The sequence below is a fragment of the Chiloscyllium plagiosum genome, chromosome 5 (genome assembly GCF_004010195.1).
Source record: "Chiloscyllium plagiosum isolate BGI_BamShark_2017 chromosome 5, ASM401019v2, whole genome shotgun sequence".
NCBI lineage: Eukaryota > Metazoa > Chordata > Chondrichthyes > Orectolobiformes > Hemiscylliidae > Chiloscyllium > Chiloscyllium plagiosum.
Genome location: NC_057714.1, coordinates 45,004,959 through 45,019,692, shown reverse-complemented (window position 1 = coordinate 45,019,692; position 14,734 = coordinate 45,004,959). Strand labels below are relative to the sequence as shown.

At 44.2% G+C, this 14,734-nt stretch overlaps 1 protein-coding gene and 1 non-coding gene across 3 annotated transcripts in view; one reads left to right on the top strand and one right to left on the bottom strand.

The window, feature by feature from the left end:
* The window catches only part of gabbr2 (gamma-aminobutyric acid (GABA) B receptor, 2), a 968,870-nt gene that overhangs the window by 719,073 nt on the left and 235,063 nt on the right, over positions 1 to 14,734 (top strand). The gene's annotated exons all lie outside the window — the stretch shown is intronic.
* LOC122550383 lies at positions 529 to 647 on the bottom strand. Its single transcript, XR_006311834.1, has one exon. It is a non-coding gene; the product is annotated as a 5S ribosomal RNA (ribosomal RNA).

Below are 14,734 nucleotides of genomic sequence, written 5' to 3'. Positions count from 1 at the left end.
CCGAATCAGAGGACACAGCTTAAAAATACGGGGTAGACTATTTAGGACAGAGATTAGGAGAAACTTCTTCACCCAGAGAGTGGTGGCTGTGTGGAATGCTCTGCCCCAGAGGGCAGTGGAGGCCCAGTCTCTGGATTCATTTAAGAAAGAGTTGGGTAGAGCTCTCAAGGATAGTGGAATCAAGGGTTATGGAGATAAGGCAGGAGCAGGATACTGATTAAGGATGATCAGCCATGATCATATTGAATGGTGGTGCAGGCTGGAAGGGCAGAATGGCCAACTCCTGCACCTATTGTCTATTGTCCGCCTTTCCTGACTGCCACCCGCAGACAGCGTGCAGCCCCAATCCCTTTCTTTCCGCCTTTCTTGCTGATTTTGGCAGCGCTCCGCTCTCCTCCCCTCCGTGTCTCGTGCCTGCAGGAGACTGATGCCAGGCACAGCAGCAGCAGCAAAAATAACCTGCCGCTCCATTGCCTGGCACAAGACAAGTGCAGAGGGGTGACTTGAGCAGCCACTGCTGGCGGAAAAAGCCTACTGCACCTGGTATTCCCAGGCGGTTTCCCATCCAAGTACTAACCAGGCCTGAGTCTGCTTAGCTTCCGAGATCAGACGAGATCGGGCGTTTTCAGACTAGTATGGCCGTAGGCGCTGGCCCCTGCCTTTTCTCCCTACTTCAAGGCGTGCTGGCCAGCCACATTTTCTTTGTTGCTCTTTCTCTTTATCCCCTTTGGCTTTTTTTTCTCTTTTCTCTTTGCTCTTCCTCCTCCGTGCGTGTTTCCCTCCCTCCGTCCCTCCAGCTGCCTTTCAGGCCAGCCCTTGCCCACCAGGCTCCTGTAGTCTCCCACATCCCCACACAGGCCAACTGCAAGCCCTCCCCCTGCTTCATAGGGGCGCAGCCTGCATTCTCTCATCCTTCCACACTCCTCCACCCCTCCATTTCGGAATGCCGGGCACTGACCAGTGGGGTACCGCACGGATCAGTACTGGGACCGCAGCTTTTTACAATCTATCTTCATGATATACAAGATGGTATTAGCAATAACATTCGCAAATTTCATCAGCTGGGTGGCAGGGTGAAATGTGATGAGGATGTTAGGAGATTACAGGGTGACCTGGACAAGTTAGGTGAGTGCTCAGATGCATGGCAGATGCACTTTCACGTGGATAAATGGATCCTTATCCACTTTGGTGGCAAGAACAGGAAGGCAGATTACCACCTAAGTGGAATCAATTTAGGTAAAGGGGCAGTACAGAGAGATCTGGGTGTTCTTGTACACTAGTCAATGAAGGCAAGCATGCAGGTACATCAGGTAGTGAAGAAGGCTAATAGCATGCTGGCCTTCATAACAAGAGGGATTGAGTATAGAAGCAAAGAGGTCCTTCTGCAGCTGTACAGGGCCCTGGTGGGACCACACCTGGAGTACTGTGTGCAGTTCTGGTCTCCAAATTTGAGGAGAGACGTTCTGGCTATTGAGGGAATGCAGCGTAGTTTCACGAGGTCAATTCCTGGAATGGCGGGATTACCTTACACTGAAAGACTGGAGCGACTGGGCTTGTGTACCCTTGAGTTTAGAAGACTGAGAGGGGATCTGATTGAGACGTATAAGATTATGAAAGGATTGGACACTCTGGAGGGAGGAAACATGTTTCCGCTGATGGGTGAGTGCAGTGCCGAACCAGAGGACACGGCTTAAAAATACGGGGTAGACCATTTAGAACAGAGATGAGGAGAAACTTCTTCACCCAGAGAGTGGTGGCTGTGTGGAATGCTCTGCCCCAGAAGGCAGTGGAGGCCCAGTCTCTGGATTCATTTAAGAAAGAGTTGGATAGAGCTTTCAAAGATAGTGGAATCAAGGGTTATGGAGATAAGGCAGGAAGAGGATACTGATTAGGAATGATCAGCCATGATCATATTGAATGGCAGTGCAGGTTCGAAGGGCTGAATGGCCTACTCCTGCACCTATTGTCTATTGTCTATTGTCTATTCCAAAAGCAGGATGAGTATTGATCCCCTGGTATAGCATATGCTACAAATTTGCATCATTTGGTGACAATTTTATTGCATATAGAACTCAAATAGTTAGCCCGAGAGTGTTACCTTGCATATTGTCTATGAAGGATGTCCAGATGGTATTAAAATGAAGCAATACTCTGAAGCAGTCTGTTGATCATCCCAACAGCCTCAAGATCTCCTCTTCGCCTACTATCCACACTCCTTCATTGTCAGCCAGTACTGTCGAGTCATTGTGCTGTCCAACCAGTCGCACCATCTCCTCTTCTGCAGGCGTGAATTCCAAATGCACTCCTCCACCTGTCTTTTCCCATCCTCTGGAATTGGATGCCATTTTCTCATAAAAATGGAAAGTGAGAATGAGTCTTGGTATTCTGGACATCAAATACCCTCACTCTTCCCAGTTATCCCATTCAAACTTCCACCCTTGCTGCACTTGCACAATGATGGAAACATGAGACTGCAGCTTCTCACCCATTTGTATCCACGTCTTGTGATGTATCTGCTGTTGGGTCTTGCATTTCTTTAGCTCATCTGTTCACTCCACCAGCCCCGCTGTCCCACACCTATGACACTTTGCTTGTTGCTCCTTTGAGAGCCATATTGTTCTGACTCTGTGATATTCACTCTGACAACATGAAGGAGGTCACTGTCACTAAATCTGCATTAGATCCTACAGTATCTATAGACCCCATGGTTACTAAATTCCATATGAACTCTAGACTTCCTTGGTCAGGAGCTACCACCACCACCACCGCCGCCGCCGCCGCCACCACCACCACCGCCAGCAAGAGCTCAAGGGCATGTCATCATGATGATTAAAATATGCACCACTGGTTTTTGAATCCATCATCTAATTTTAGTTATGTATGATACTATCAGTGAGGGAGCAACACTTCTCACCATTGCCTGGCAGCCGGATGAAAGGGGAATGTGCAGGGATACATTTACTGAACTTTGAGCCCACTTAGTGTCTGCTCTAAATCATGTGCCAAATGGACACTCCCTTCTTGATCACAGATCAGGACAGATCAGGTCTGCGTGATGATCTTGGGATTCACTGGCAGAGAGGAAAGTTGAGTCTGGAGATCTGTTCAGGGGTTGGATTCTGAACAGCCTTTGAAATACGAAAGCTACTGTCTTGCAGCCTCTGCCATCTTAACCAGGGGCCATTTGAAGTGGGTGCATGGGGCCTCTGATTCCATGAACTGATAGTGGGTTCAGAGATTTCCTTCCTGCAGCATCATGAGACTTCCTGGTGAGTCTACTTATTTATTTGGCAGCTGCTATGTAGTCACAGTCACAGTCACAGTCAGTCAGCAGTTCCAGCAGCAATGCCACCATTTATGGGGGACCTTGGTTAACACAATTATATTCCACCCATCGGCTTGGTCTCTATTTCTGACCTGCTGAGGTTTCTTTCAACATTGTTTTTCAGGTTTTACCAGTAAATTACTACTTTAAAATCATTCATTTGATTTCTGTACTTTGCCCAGAAAAACCTCAGGTTCAAAAAGGCAGCTCACCACCACCACCACCACTGCCACCACCAATTCTGAACAGCCTTTGAAATACGAAAGCTACTGTCTTGCAGCCTCTGCCATCTTAACCAGGGGCCATTTGAAGTGGGTGCATGGGGCCTCTGATTCCATGAACTGATAGTGGGTTCAGAGATTTCCTTCCTGCAGCATCATGAGACTTCCTGGTGAGTCTACTTATTTATTTGGCAGCTGCTATGTAGTCACAGTCACAGTCACAGTCAGTCAGCAGTTCCAGCAGCAATGCCACCATTTATGGGGGACCTTGGTTAACACAATTATATTCCACCCATCGGCTTGGTCTCTATTTCTGACCTGCTGAGGTTTCTTTCAACATTGTTTTTCAGGTTTTACCAGTAAATTACTACTTTAAAATCATTCATTTGATTTCTGTACTTTGCCCAGAAAAACCTCAGGTTCAAAAAGGCAGCTCACCACCACCACCACCACCACCACCACCACCACCACTGCCACCACCACCACCACCACCACCACTGCCACCACCACCACCACTGCCACCACCACCACCACCACCACTGCCACCACCACCACTGCTGCCGCCGCCACCGCCACCGCCGCCACCACCAATACCACCACCAAGAGCTCAAGGGCATGTCATCATGATGATTAAAATATGCACCACTGGTTTTTGAATTCCATCATCTAATTTTAGTGCCTGGAATTTTCCTGGACTGAAATAGTTTTAAAGAGGAAATTGACTTAAAATGGCTACAGAAATCAGCTGACCGCACAAGTTAGCCAAAATTTGTGATGTCTGCATCCATCACTAAAAGTGGATTGGATTGACACCATCATTACTGACTGAGCTGACTGAGTCCTAAAGGACATAGCTGCTTGTTTGGGTCTGCAGCAGATGGTAAGGGAGATAACAAGAAGGAATAATTTTTTGACTTGATCCTCACCAATCTATCTGTCACAGATGTGCCTGTCCATGACAATGTTGATATGAGTCAGCACAGTCATTGTGGGGACTGAATCCCATCTTCTCACTGAGGATACCTTCTTTTGTGTTATCTGATATAGCCACCATGTTCAATGAAACCCGTTTCAAAACTGAGCATCCATGAAGTATATTAGACCATCAGCAGCAGCATTGTATTCAGTGACCATTTGTAACCTTACAGCCCAGCATATCCTACATTCTATCATTGAATTTGAGGAAAGCAACCTTGGTTCACTGAAGAATGCAGATAGGCATACTAGAAGTGATACCGGGAAACGTAAAAATGAGGTGTCAGCCTGGTGAATCTACAATACAGGACTTCTTCGATGGCAGAAGCAGCTTTCAATAAACAGGGGTGAACAATCTCTCTACCATTTAATCTAAACTCCGCTCTGCAGTCCTGCCAAAAGTAGTGTGATGATAGTAGACAATAAAACAATTTCCTGGAGGAGAAAAAGTTGTTCACAAATATCCTTATCCTCAATGATAGAGGAACTTAGCATGTCAGTGTCGAAGATCATGCTGAAGTGCTTGCTTCCATCGTCAATCAGAAGTACTGAGAAGGTATTCATGTCCTGAGGTCCTCAGCATCATAGATGTGAATCTTCAACCAATTTAAACCACTCCACAGGCATATCAAAACATGACTAAAGGCACAGGATATTGCACAGGCCATTGATAGAGGCTCTTGTCTTCATGTCATGCACAGCATATAGCAACTTGGTATGAGTTACATTGTTACTGAGACTATGCCTACCAATGAGTCAGATCTCAACATTTTTCTGCCCACTGTTAATATGGTATTATTATATAGGGTACTGCCTAATGCACACTCAGCATTAAACATTTCCAGTTCCTATACCCTTAAACAATATCCCCTCAAGTTACATTGCCCATTATAAATATGCATTTCTATATGGAACCACGCCAACTCCTCCCAAATGCCTTCTCACCTCAAACCAAGGCTCTGATTTCACAAATTCAGCTGGTCAGGACATTTCACTATTTTATTAGAATGTGTTTTTGTTGGACTTGGAAGACTCAGATGTCTCTGGACTAAACACTTTTGGCTTTGATTCTCCCCTTGACAGTGTGAGGTCTGAAAAGTCCCTTGAACTCCTTTACTGGTGTGTCTTTCCAGGTAATACAGGCAGTTGCTCCATTGTAATATCTGGCAGACCTTTCATCACACATTTCCGTTGAAGAAGACAAATGTTTTGCAGTTTCCTGGATTTCAGGACCAGGGACCTGAATCTGGTGACATTTGTCATCTTATCTCAGTGGTGGCTTCTATCAAGTTGGATGCGCTGCACCAATCATTGGGAGCAGATCTTTATCTTGAATCTACCAACAAATCTGTGCTGGAGTGTGTGAATTGTTTGCTTCAAATTGTTCATGAGGTTTGGTGCTTTAAATTTGCCGGCAGTAATTACATGATAGCAGGATCAAAACTGAGAAGACACCAGTTCAAACAAAACAGTTTATCCCTGGAAATATAATCAGTGTATTAGCAGAAAGCAAGGAGCAATGAGTCAAGTAGCGCGATTTCAAGTCTAATCATGTTGGTTTCACCAGAAGGGTGTAAAGAAGGACCAGCGAACCCAAAACATTGACTCTGATTTCTCTCCACAGATGCTGCCAGATGTGATGAATGTTTTTCAGCAATTTCTGATTTTGTTTCTAATTGCTTCAGTTAGACTTTCATTGGAGTTAGATTTAGCCTTGTGCTTTTGAGGAGGTTGAAAAGAGGGGAGCCAATTCATCATTCCTCACCTAGTTGTACAGTATATATGAAATAAATTGTTTAAAATTACTGCATTGCATTAGACTGCATTCTTGTGGTGCACAATAGAAATTTGTACAAAGTATTTGGAAATATGCCAGCGTATTTATGTCATCAGACTTGATCTTGTTGAGAGTGGATTTCTCGCAATGGAGATGTCATTCCCTTTGCAAACATTTTCTTCAACTGCAAATATTAACAAAATAATTGACTGATGAAAAGGAATGTCATGACTTTGGGTGCAGAGTAATGATATTTTTGCTTGGATTAGCTGAGTGTGTCTGCCATTGCTTTGTTTGAATAATGTGCTTTCAATTCAACATTTCTACCTTTTTGAGATTGACCTGATTGGCGCAGACTTGAGGAATATTTTGTGTCAAAATTACAAAATATTTATTATGGATTCATTTCCTTTACATCATTCTAATTAAGCTGGCCAACTTGTATAAGGGTTTTATATGCTTGTGTCAGTCATTAACCAACTCCAAAGCTGTATGCCATCGCAAATGTTAAACAGTTTAATCTCTGGATGCGAGGGAGGAAATCTTATCAATGTGCTCAATAAAATTTCTGAGTTTTGTTTTCTTCATTTGTGGGACATGGGCATCGCTAGCTGGCTAGCATTTTATTCCCGAGCTGCTCTTGAGAAGGTGGTTGTGAGCAGTCCACATGCTGTAGGTTGACCACAATGTCATTAGAGAAGGAATTCCTGGATTCTGACCCAGCAACACTGAAGGAACTGCAATATATTTCCAAGTCAGGATTGTGAGTGGCTTGGAGGGGATCTTGCAGTTGGCGATGTTGCCATATATCAGTTCCTCTTGTCCTTCTAGATGGAAGAAGTCATGGCTTAGAAGGTGTTGCCTTAGGATCTTTGGTGAATATATGCAATGCATCTTGTAGATAGTATTCAGTGCTGCTACTGAGCGTTGATGGTGGAGGGAGTGGATGTTGGTGGATGTGTTGCCAATCAAGAGGACTGCTTTGTCCTGAATGTTGTCAAGCTTCTTGAGTATTTTTGGAGCTGTACCCATTGGGCAAGATAAGAGTATTCCATCACATTCCTGATTTGTGCCTTGTAAATGATAGACAGGCTTTGAGATGTCTGGAGGTGAGTTACTCGCCATAGTATTTCTAGCCTCTGACCTGCTCTTGTAGCCATTGTGTTTACATGGTGAGTCCAATTCAGTTTCCAGTCAATTGTAACATCAAGAATGTTGATCTTGGGATTTGGTGATGGTAACACCATTCATTGTCAAGGGATAGTGGTTAGATTGCCTCTGATTGGTGATGGTCATAGCTTGGCATTTGTGTTGCATGAATGTTACTTGCCACTTGTCAGACCAATCCTGGATATTGTCCAGATCTTGTTGCATTTGAACATGACTGCTTCAGTATTTGAGGAGTCATGAATGGTGCTGAACATTGTGCAATCACCAGCGTATATCCCCACTTCTAACCTTGTGACAAAAGCAAGGTAATTGATAAAGCAGCTGAAGGTGGTTGGGCCTAGGACTCAAACCTGAGGAACTCCTACAGAGATATCTGGAGTTGAGATGACTAACCTCCAACAACCACAACCATCTTCCTATGTGCCAGGTATGACTCCAAACTGCAGAGAGTTTGCCTCCTGATACTCATTGATTCCAGTTTTGCTGGGGCTCCTTAATGCCACACTCAGTCAAATGCAGCCTTAATGTCAAAGGCAGTCACTCTCATCTCCCCTCTGAAATTCAGCTGCTTTGTCTATGTTTGAATCAAGGCTGGATTGAGGTCAGGAGCTGAGTGGTCCTGGTGAAACCCAAACTGAGCGCCACTGAGCAGGTTATTGCTGGGCATATGATGCTTGATAGCACAGTTGGTGACACCTTCCATCACTCTACTGATGATCGAGAGTAGATTGATGGGACTGTAATTGGTCAGGTTAGATTTGTCATGCTTTTTGTGTACAGTGCATGCCTGGACAAATTTCCACCTTGTTGGGTAGAAGCCAGTGTTGAATTTGTACTGGAACAGATTGACCAGGATGCAGGCAAGTTCTGGAACACAAATCTTCAGTGTTATTACCAGAATGTTGTCAGAGCCCTTAGTCTTTGCAGCATCCTGTAGGTTCAACCATTCTTTGATTCATGTAGAGTGAATCAAATTGACTAAAGACTGGTATGTAATGCTGTGGACCACTGGAGGAGGCCGAGATGGATCATCCACTTTGCACTTCTGGCTGCAGATTGCTGTGAATGCGCTGATGTGTTTGACTCTTCAATCATTGAGGATGAGGATATTTGTGGAGTCTCCTCCTCCAATTGTTTAATTGTCATCCACCATTCATGATTGGCCGTGGCAGGACTGCAGAGCTTAGATCTGATCTGTTGGTTGTGGGATCACTTATCTCTGTCCATCACTTGCTACTGATGCTGTTAGGCATGCAAGGGCTTACTGAGTTATTTATTGTCACATACTTCTAGAAGCATACTGTTAAAAGTGGTTTGTTGCCACAATCCAGCACCATTTTGAATACAAGAAAAATAAAAAGAAATTATATAAATAGAGAATTAATCCACTGTACAAGGCGTCTTCAAGCACAACTCCAGGGCTTCTGCAAGGTCTCTGCAAGGTTTGCAGGTCCTCAAGGTTTCCCTGCTCCAGGTACAGCAATGACAACCCCTCCAAGAATCCATGCTTTAGGCATACGGCAGCTGGAAGTCCCTGCTCCAGACACCACCTCCACCTTGGCGAATGACCCACTGAGTACTGCCCCAGCTTCCCCATCATGTCAGAAGATGACAAAGAGAAAAACCAGTAAGAAAATGTTGAAAAAGGAGAGGAAATAAAGGATACAGCCAGTCTGGAGTGGACAGGCTCAGGAGCCCAAACACTACCTACTGTGCCATCCTGTTTGGTAGCTTCACGAGGTTGACACTTGTTAAGATGGACCCGCGGGGTCCCGTCTTTGCGTGTTCTTTCGGAAGGAGAGACTCACACTGGCAACTATGGTTAGACGCAGACAGCAGTTTATTCACAGAATCTTAACTGGTACAACGAATCTACAAGCATGCATTCGTTGGAGAAGGCGTTCTCCCTTCTCGTTCAAACTTGACACAATTATACTTCGCGCTGCCTGGAGTCCCCGGTCAGTTCGCCATCCCCATTGGTCCATTCATCTGCGCGCGCTGGGGATCCGTCCTCCTATTGGCCGCATCGAAGTGCCTGTCCAGCTCCTGCTGTGCTTGACAATGGCTCAGCCATCCCCGGGAGCGGTTCCGATCCCGTATTCAATACTTCATCGTTTCAAGGAATTACTATGCGTCTGACAGGCTAGCCATTTTCAATAGTTTCAGTTTAACTCAATAGTTTCAGTTTAACTAAATTGACAATTACACTTATCAACTTTAGACTTAAATAGAGCCATCAACAGTTACAGGTTCCGATAGAGCAATTCACACTTGTCTAACAGTTACAGATTCCGATCGGTTTCTTTATTAATCCCAAGTTTTGATGGGGCAATTGATACTGGCTGGTATTTACAGGCTCCAAGATTTAATTAACATTATGCATATCCCTTACAAGCTCCAGCCAGGTAGTCACGCAGTCGCCAGCAGCAGCTCGCTTGGCTGTTGTTAACCATTTCAGGGCTAGAAGTGTCTGTTGCAGAACTAGTGTCACCCTCCCTAGCCCTACATTAAACACCCCAGTGAAATCTCCCCAGCACACTTCAATTTTAAGCATTGCTTCTGCTCACTTGATAGTAATGGTTGAGTGAGGAATATGGCAGGCCATTGTGCTGGAGTACAATTCTGCTGCTGTTAATGGCCCACAGCGCCTCACGGATGCCTGGTCTTGTGTTCCTAGATTTGTTTGAAGCCTGTCCCATTTACTACAGTGATAATGTCACACAACACAGTGGAAAGTATTCTCAGTGTGAAGGTGGGCTTTGTCTCCATGAGGGACTGTTCAGTTATCTGTCTTACTAATACTGTCATGGACAGATGCATCTGAAGCAGACAGATTAGTAAGGATGAGGTCAGTATGTTTTCTCTCTTGTTGGTTCATCACCACCTACCACAGACCAGTCTAGCAGATGTATCATTTAGGACCTTATCATCATGGTCTGTAGGACCGCTGCCGAGTCATTACTTGGTAACCAGCTGGATTTGATTTGATTTGATTTATTGGTTTCACATGTATTGAGATACAGTGAAAAGTGTTGTTTTGGTTGCTCTGCAAGCAGATCATAATATACAAAAATGCATCAGGTAGCTGAACAGAGCACACAATACAGTGTTACAGCTGCAGAGAAGGTGCAGAGATGGAGAGAGAGACCAACATTAAAATTTGAGAGGTCCATTCAAAAGTCTGATAAGGCAGGGAAGAAGCGATTCTTGAATCTGTTCATATGTGCATTCAAACTTTGATATCTTCTGCCCAATGAAAGAGGTTGGAATACAGTATAACCAGAGTGGTACACAGTGTTTGATTATGTTATAGACAATAGACAATAGGTGCAGCAGTAGGCCATTCTGCCCTTCGAGCCAGCACCACCATTCATTATGATCATGGCTGATCATCCTCAATCAGTGTCCTGTTCCTGCCTTATCCCCATAACCCTTGATTCCACTATCCTTAAGAGCTCTATCCAACTCTTTCTTGAAAGTACCAGAGACTTGGCCTCAACAGCCTTCTGGGGCAGTGCATTCCATACACCCACCACTCTCTGGGTGAAGAAGTTTCTCCTCAACTCTGTTCTACCCCTTATTTTTAAACTGTGTCCTCTGATTCGGGACTTACCCATCAGCAGAAACATGCTTCCTGCCTCCAGAGTGTCCAATCATTTAATAATGTTATACGTCTCAATCAGATCCCCTCTCAGCCTTCTAAACTCACGGATATACAAGCCCAGTCGCTCCAATCTTTCAGAGTAAGATAGTCCCGCTGCACTCCCTCAATAGCCAGAATGTCTTTCCTCAAATTTGGAGACCAAAACTGAGCACAATATTCCAGGTGCGGTCTCACCAGGGCCCTGAACAGCTGCAGAAGGACCTCTTTGCTCCTATACTCAATCCCTATTGTTATGAAGGCCAGCATGCCATTAGCTTTCTTCACTGCCTGCTGTACCTGCATGCTTGCTTTCATTGACTGATGTACAAGAACATCCAGATCTTGTTGTACTGCCCCTTTACCTAACTTGACTCCATTTAGGTAGTAATCTGCCTTTCTGTTCTTCCCACCAAAGTGGATAACCACACACTTATCCACATTAAACTGCATCTGCCATGCATCCATCCACTCACCTAGCCTGTCCAGGTCACCCTGTATTCTCCTAACATCCTCCTCACATTTCACCCTGCTACCCAGCTTTGTATCATCAGCAAATTTGCTAATATTATTTTTAATATCTTCATCTATATCATTAATGTACATTGTAAAAAGCTACGGTCCCAGCACTGAACCCTGCGGTACCCCACTGGTCACCACCTGCCATTCTGAAAGGGAGTCGTTTATCACTACTCTTTGTTTCCTGTCAGCCAACCAATTTTCAATCCATGTCAGTATTTTGCCCTTAATACCATGTGCCCTAATTTTGCTCATTAACCTCCTATGTGGCACTTTATGAAAGGCTTTCTGAAAGCCCAGGTATACTACATCCACTGGGTCTCCCTTGTCGATCTTCAGAGTTACATCCTAAAGAAATTCCAGAAGATTAGTCAAGCATGATTTCCCTTCATATATCCATGCTGACTCTGACCTATCCTGTTACTGCTATCCAGATGTGTCGTAATTTTGTCCTTTACAATTGACTCCAGCATTTTTCCCACCACTGAGGTCAGAGTAACTGGTCTATAATTCTCTGTTTTCTCTCTCCCTCCTTTCTTAAAAAGTGATACAACATTAACCACCCTCCAATCCGCAGGAACTGACCCTGAATCTATAGAATGTTGGAAAATGATCACCAATGCATCCACGATTTCCAGAGCCACCTCCTTCAGTACCCTGGGATGCAGACCATCAGGTCCCGGGGACTTATCAGCCTTCAGACCTAACAGTCTCTCCAACGCCATTGCCTAATATAAATTCCCTTCAGTTCAGGTCCTTCAGCCACTATTACATCTGGGAGATTGCTCGTGTCTTCCCCAGTGAAGACAGATCTAAAGTGCCAATTCAACTCTTCTGCCATTTCTTTGTTCCTCATAATAAGTTCACCCATTTCTGTCTTCAAGGGCCCAATTTTATTCTTAACCATTTTTTTTTCTTTTCACATACCTAAAAATGCTTTTACTATCTTCCTTTCTATTTTTGGCCAATTTACCTTCGTACCTTATTTTTTCTTTGCATATTTCCTTTTTAGTTATCCTCTGTTGTTCTTTAAAAGCTTCCCAGTCCTCCAATTTCCCACTCATCTTTGCTATGCTATACTTTTTCCCTTTTGTCTTTATGTGGTCCTTAACTTCGCTCGTCGGCCAACGCCACCCCTGCCTCCCCTTAGGATCTTTCTTCCTTTTTGGAGTGAACTGATCCTACATCTTCTGCATTATACCCAGAAATATCTGCCATTGTTGTTCCACTGCCATCCCTGCTAGGGTATTGCACCATTGAACTTTGGCCAGCTCCTCCCTCATAACTCCATAATTCCCCTTATTCAACTGAAATATTGTCACTTCCGATTGTACCCTCTCCGTTTCAAACTGCAGATTAAAGCTTATCGTATTGTGGTCACTACCTCCAAATGGCTCCTTTACTTTGAGGTCCCTGATCAAATCCGGTTCGTTGCACAACACCAGATCCAGAATTGCTTTCTCCCTGGTAGGCTCCTGCACCAGCTGTTCTAAGAATCCATCTCGGAGGCATTCCACAAACACCCTTTCTTGGGGTCCAGTACCATCCTGATTCTCCCAGTCTACCTGCGTGTTGAAATCCCCCATAACAGCTCTAGTGATATCTTTGCGACAGGCCAATTTCAGCTCCTTATTCAACTTATACACTACATCCAGGCTACCATTTGGGGGACTGTAGATAACTCCCATTAAGGTCTTTCTACCCTTAGAATATCTCAGTTCTATCCATACTGACTCTACATCCCCTGATTCTAGGCCCTCCCACGCAAGGGACTGAATATCATTCCTTACCAACAGGGCCACCCCACTCCCTCTGCCAGTCAGTCTGTCCTTACGATAACACATATAGCCTTGAATATTCATTTCCCCAGACCCTGTCCACATGAAGCCTCGTCTCAGTTATCCCCACAACATCGTAACTGCCAATTTCCAAATGAGCCTCAAGCTCACCCTTCCTATCAATCCCTATTTCACTTGACCTTACGGCATGAACCTTTTTTTGAGTTTTTTGCTCCATTGATTCCGTTGTCTTTCTTGACTTCTCTTGTTCTAACTTTACCTTTAACTTCCTTCTTTACCTTTAAAGGGCATTCCACAAAACAGACCAATGTCTATTACTTTTAAAGACCTTACAGCATAGTTTATAACGCAAATAATGATTAATTGTTTATAACATTTTAACAGTTGGCTTTTTCCTGAATTATTAACCCCAAACCGAAATAATAATCAAGATAAAATTTAGATAAAACATAGACATGTTTGCCATAAAAGTGGGTCTGGAGCCTAAAACAATAAGTTTCTAGATGAACAAAAAAAAATGCACCCTTCTTTTGGACAGCGCCAAATTCTGAGACCCGTGGAACCAGAGGCAAGCAACAAGGAGCATTTGAGATGAAACCGACAGTCAGTGAGCCTTGCACTATGCTGAGCAAACCAAACATAGCTGAAGAAACACATGAAGAAATAGTGCTAATAGGAAACCATGAGAAACAGACTTCAAGACACACCTAGGCCCTGAACCATGGAGGTGGAAGGCCATGCAAAGGCTGAAAAAAAACCACAGTAGAAAGATTATAGCGGCATGCACAGCAAACAATGAGAAAATGTTAATCAGCCACAGTGAATAAAATCATACCTTTGATCAGAGAACTTATTGGGTTGGGCAAAAATCAAATACTCTCAATTCACAAGCAACAAGCACACAACAAAATAGGGATGCAGTTGATTAAGAATCCAGGCTGGCAAGAATTCAACCTAGTTTGTTTCCTAGAGGATTTTGATTACTCAGACTGAGACCATGTCTGAGCTGCAGCTGCAGCCCAGAAAAGTAAATACAGAAACAGCAGGCCATTGGTGTGCCAACAGTAGAACACACTGAGAGGCAAGATTAATTTCTCCTGGGGGATGCATAAGGCCCATTGCAAGATGTTGGCTCCCTGATGGCACAGAGCCACAAGGTGAATCCTGTTATGCAAATATTATGGTATACAGCAAGAAAACAAATTTTAAATTGGATGCAGTAGAGGGCATATTGATTCTTTTCATGGCTTTGTACGCTGCTGTACTGGAATAGAGATCACTGAAACCCTAAGTGTCATTCCTAACCAC